This window comes from Schistocerca piceifrons, chromosome 6 (genome assembly GCF_021461385.2).
Source record: "Schistocerca piceifrons isolate TAMUIC-IGC-003096 chromosome 6, iqSchPice1.1, whole genome shotgun sequence".
Lineage (NCBI taxonomy): Eukaryota > Metazoa > Arthropoda > Insecta > Orthoptera > Acrididae > Schistocerca > Schistocerca piceifrons.
This window is the reverse complement of record NC_060143.1, coordinates 249,265,335-249,271,327: the sequence shown is the minus strand read 5'-3', so window position 1 is coordinate 249,271,327 and position 5,993 is coordinate 249,265,335. Positions and strand designations below refer to the sequence as shown.

The 5,993-nt window shown below is 49.5% G+C and overlaps 1 non-coding gene across 1 annotated transcript; it reads right to left on the bottom strand.

Moving 5' to 3' along the window:
• Positions 1–1,586: 1,586 nt before the first annotated feature.
• Trnaa-ugc lies at positions 1,587–1,660 on the bottom strand. The gene has a single exon. It is a non-coding gene; the product is annotated as a tRNA-Ala (tRNA).
• Positions 1,661–5,993: the final 4,333 nt, after the last annotated feature.

Genomic DNA, 5,993 nt, shown 5'->3' with positions numbered 1-5,993 from the left:
CCGCATTTTAGACTACACATATATCTAAACACCAACCCTTTCCTAGAACCAAGTCACCAATTTTCGTTGGGTAAACTTCATGTTAATAATTTAAATGCATTACTAATTTCTTTGAGGCAACCGACCTCACCCAATATCATTCTTCAACAGAGCCTATAGTCAGATTTCGATAAGCACATGAGAATTACATTGGGTGAATTTATAATAGAATTCCTTCAGGAAATAGTTCACTTGCATAACACCTCACGGTAGCAAAGGAAACTCGAAGGTTGCTTCCCGAGCACACTAGTCTCCTCACAATGCAGTAAATAGTGCAGTACTGCAAGCAAGTGGTCACGTGACCTTCCACCAGTGATGTAAGTCTTGACAGTGAGGTGGTGTCAATTAGCCGGACGGCTGTATGGGATCAGCACGATAGATCGATGTGGAGGCGTTACCTAATAGCTGAAACAAACTACCATGTATTGACGTTCCCATGATCACACCACCGTGAATGAATTCCCCAATACGATAGTGCATCAACGTGAAGTGCCAACGTGTCTGTGATAAATAGTGTATCACTCCCAGTTATGTAACACGGAGAAGAGCAGTGGTCATTGAAATGTTCATATTAGACATGTACCAGAGACGAGTGTCACGCTTTGTCAATGTTAGTATGCTTCAATCACGACGGGAATTGATACTGTCAGTGAATGCGGGTCCATCTCAACCAGTTTGCGAGCAAACGTTGCGATGGAAGATCGATATTATTAGGTGGCTACCTTGCTCACTGCTCACGGCAGCACATTGAGCTGCACGTCTTCAGTGTACCTGATGACATAGAAATCGGGGGGATGGCAGGCTGGAGACCTGGACTGTGGTCCCACGCGTCTTGATTTTGTCTCTCTTCAAAAATGCAAGGCGTCGAGTGCATCGAAGACACAGCGATGCGCAGTGACTGGCAACACCCGTAATAGACACGGCGGCTTAAGGCTCAGCCTGGCTCGGGATCCACTGATCACGAGGTTGAAGCGGGCGCATCGAAAGTATGCCAATATATGGCTGTACCGTGGGCACCAGTGACGTCACAGCGGGAGCTAGAGTATATAAGGGCGTACCAGTAGTCCACCAGCGGACATCTTACTTGACAATGACCAAGTACTATTTGATAGAAAAGTGCGCGGCATTTTAACTACGTCACGTGGCTGGAAGCCCGAAGACATTTTATTCAGTTTATTGTTAATCTCTTTCGTGTTTCTCCTCATTATTTTCGTCTTTCCTTCGCTTACGTCCAGTCCATATTCTGTGCTCATTAGAGCGTTTATTCCAGTCAATAGGTCCTCGCCTTCACTGAAGATGGCAATGTCATCAGCTAATCTTATCATCGGTATCTTATCAACCTGATTTTTAATGCCATTTTTAAACCTTCTTCTATGCGTAGATTGAACAGCAGGGGGAAAGGACTGGCTCTCTGTCTCACGCTCGTTTTAATTCAAGTACTTTGTTCTTTTTCTTCAATTCTTATCATTTCAAATGGTAATTAACTGAAATCGTCAGCTGCCGACAGGTGTTGTTGATATACCTCGATAGGGACAGCGGACAATGTGTGCCCCGACCGGGACTCGAACCCGGGATCTCCTGCTTGCATGGCAGACGCTCTATCCATCTGAGCCACCGAGACACAGATGAATGGCATGGTATCTGTTCTTTCGAGAACAGTTATTATCTTCATATATATAGTTAAAGCCTACCCAGCCTTTGACCTTCGTCTCTGCGGATGCGCACAGATTGCCCTAACTCTTACGGGAATCGTCACCTTAGTGCGCGCGAGTAATGAGTGGATGGGCAAATATCTATTAGGTACATTACGTATGTAGATTGTGGACAGTTGGGAATGTGGGTCTCACGGGGAGCGTACAAGGGATAAGTCCCTGTGGTCGCAATATTCATCTGTGTCCTCGGTGGCTCAGTTGGGCAGTCCGCCTTTCGCCGCGGAGCAACTCGGACTTGTTTACGTCTCGGCTACGAACGGTCGCGGAAGAAGTGGCGTTTACACCGTCGTCACTCGCGTATGTTACTGTTTGAAGCGAACGCAATGGCACACAATTTCCGAAAAACCACGATACAGTTCACGTTCTGTAACGAGTATGCAAGACCGAAGGCTTTCGAAATCGAACGTTTCTTGAGGGACGAAGAGCATCTTAATTACACGGAGATTATTGGAATTCATTTATCAATCGTGAGCAGCACTCTTTACGTAAAGATGATTGACGACGCAGCATGTGATAGGATCATTGAAGCCGCCAAACGAGGATTCCAGTTCCGACACTCCGATGGTCATATTGGCGAAGTTTTAGTCGCTCGTTCGGGTCCAGTGCTCAATGGTGTCCGACAGGTGCGAATTGCCCTTACGAAACATGTGCCATCGTACATAAACATCGGCGGCTGTAGAGCTATTGTCATCTATGGTGGACAGCCCCGGACATGCTCCGGGTGTGGTGGTGAAGGACATCTTCGGTCAGCGTGTATGCAGAGGAGACTCGTGCAACTCCCCAGCGGAGACTTCCAGAATCCGACTACACCAACGTCACTGCCGATGACTTACGTGACGGCACTTCGCGGGGAGGTGACGCCGAGGTCGGAGCGCACCATCGAACCGACGCCGCAGTTGATTGAGGCGCCTTCGGACGCCACTGAAGAAGGAATGGCTCCGACCAACCTCCAATCTCAGACACTACAGGTGGCGCAGAAAGAGGATGAGAGCATCACAATAGGCATGGAAGCTGAAGTGGAACGGCCCCAGGGCATTGTGGCGGCGGCGGGAACGCAGGAGATGCAAGATGCGCCAACACCAGAGGCCGAGGTTAGGGCCCGCAAACAATGCTCGCCAAAGCGCCGCAAGAAGCGCCGACTAAACTCTGCGGAGACGCTCCCTTCTCTTCTAGGGAGCCCAGACGATTCTAACACTATGGACCTGTCTGACATGGAACCACAAGCTTCGGATGTCGCAGATCATATGAATTCGGACAGTGAAATGATGTCATATCGTTCAGACGACGCATCCGCTCAGGGGCCTGCTACCCCTTCGGCGGTGGAGTCTACAGCTCGAAAGAACAACAGATGTCACACATCAATGCCGCACAGGAAAATTTGGAGCACACCAATAGTATCAGCTGGTATGAGCAGGACGACGACATCACCGATGCGGACCATTCTATTGGTGGGGCCTTGCATCCGTCCGCATCTCAAGAAATCTAATGCCGCAGGGACACGTTCCTCGGGCGACCCTCGGCGGATGTGCAAAGGGACTATCGACACGGTGAAACTTTGTCATTTTAACATCGTATGGAGATGACAGCTACTCGACCCCAGGCATACACAATAGGGACAGTGAATGTAAATACCATTAGATCGCCCGTGAAACAGCAGTTGTTTAGGGACATGATATACGCGTCGGATGTGGATATACTGATGGTGCAGGAAATTTACATTCCTGAGTTCCAGGAAGTACATGGATACATCTCCTACACCTCGCCGCACTCGAACAACGACAGTGGAACGGCGATATTGGTCCGGGACGGGATTCCGGTCCGAGACCTGGCTTATCTACCTTCGGCATGAGGACTGGCGATAACTGTTAATGGAATTCGCATTCTCAATGTTTATGCCCCTTCCGGCACAGACAACAGACGGGCGCGTGCGAGATATTATTCGGAAGAGATTGTGCCCTTATTTACCGGCAGATTCGATCATTTCATTACAGGTGGTGACTTCAATTGTGTTTTAGCCCAAAAAGACCAGACACCACATTACAATACCTGTCGTGAATTGCATGTGCTATGCCGGGATCTGGAGTTAAGCGACACCTGGGACATGATTCATAGGAACCGTGAGGGATATACTTTTTTTACCAGTCACTCGGCGAGCAGATTCGATCGAATATATGTTTCGGTTGGCCTACAGGATAAGGTGGTCGACGCGGAACGATGGCCTGCAGCATTTACTGATCATCTGGCTTACATTTGTACCATGTCACTCCCTAGGCAAAGTGTGTGGAGAAGCCGCGGGACATGGAAGCTCAATTCGTCCCTTTTGGCGGACCCCGAATGTCGTCAGAGAGTCGAGGAGGTATGGGCCACATGTCAACGCCGTCTACCAACGTATACTTCCGTGCTTCAATGGTGGCTCGAGTGCACTAAGCCGGCAATAAGAAGAGCTCTAATACAGTATGGTCGGGATAAGGCGAGATGGCAGAGAGACACTCTTGATTATTATTACACCATGCTTCGTGAGCTGTCGTTCCAGGTGCCGTCTGCAGAACATCATGCGGAAGTTCATCGTGTCAAGGCACAAATCCTATCGATCACGCGACGACGACTGGGTGGCATCCCAATACGGGCAAGATATCTTGACACCATCACTGGGGAACGTACCTCGATGCACTATGTGTCGCGGGAACATAGGCGTTACCGCCGGGCATTGGTAACAGTGCTCCACGGTTTGGATGGCCGTCAACTGACAACACAACAGGACATTGCAAATGAATTTTTAGAGCATTTCCGCCATCTCTATGCCGGTACACCGACGGACCGTCAGGTAGGGGAAGAGATACTGCAACATCTGCAAACGATACTGACAGAGACGGATAAGGCAGCGCTTATGGAGCCACTCACAGAAGACGATATAAAGGTGGCACTCACAAAAGGAGCGGCCCATAAATCACCGGGGCCAGATGGGATTACGCTAGGGTTTTATCGAGAATTCGTGGACATGATGATGCCACAGTTGGTGTCGATGTACAATGAGGCGATGAGTCCGAACATGCGGATTTTGTGACGGGCTTTCTTCTTCCCATCCCGAAGATGGCGGGGAGTCGCAGTGTTAATATCGGCCTCTCACTATGCTAAACACCAATTATAAAATTTTTGCACGGCTTCTAGCGTCTCGTCTCAAGCTGGCGATATCCAGGACAATATCCCCTGATCAGGCTTGCCTAGGGGTGCGAAGCAACATCTCCTCGGCGTTAAGTGAATACCGTGACGTTATCGCCCTTGCGGAAACTTGTAAAATGCGAGCAGCGATGATATCTGTGGACTTCGATCGTGCGTCCGACAGGATAAACCATGACCTCTTGGCGTCAGTCATGAGCCGAATGGAGATTCCACCTGTTTTCATCTCCATCATTATGAGGCTAATACGAGGGGCTACATCGAAGGTGATTGTAAACGGTCGGGAAGCGGGCTCGGTCCCTATTAACAGCTCCGTCCGACAAGGGTGCCCACTCTCCATGATGCTGTTTGCGATAGCGCTTGAGCCGCTGATGTGTGTTATGAGGCGCTCACTTACTGGGATAGCGCTTAATGAGAACTCTTTCGTTTGTCGCGCATATGCTGACGACCTGATCCTTCTTGTCAGATCAGGTCATGAAGTGCATCAGGCTGTTGAATATCTAGACTCTTACGGGACGGCAGCAGGCAGTGTCATTAACATGACGAAATCCAAAATTATGCACATTGGACGGGGTCTGGAAGACATACCGGGACCGTTTCAGACTGTGGAATCGCTGAGATGTCTGGGGATCACATTTACCCGTTCACTACGGCGGTCAGCGGCGGCGAGTTCTCGGCGGCTTCTGCAAAATGTTCGTCTGGCGATACGGAACAACTCACTGAGAGCCTTTGACATGATCCAGCGTGTGGCATACACTAACGTTCACATAGCGTCACGACTGCCCCATTTAGCGCAGATCCTACCAATACCGAAGGGTATTGCGACCGCCTCATGGCTGCCTTTGGTTACTATGTTAGTACTGGGATGTTGTTTAAGATCACATATGACACGTTAACGCTACAATTCCGGAACGGTGGCCTCAACCTCACAAACGTGCGAAACAAAGCTCTGGCGCTTTACATGCGAGCGATGATACGAAATTGGCAGCAACGAAAGCACACCATAACGTCAGCTCTGATAGAAGTACTTCTTCCGCCTTCGTACGAACCCCTTATTGCGGTGGG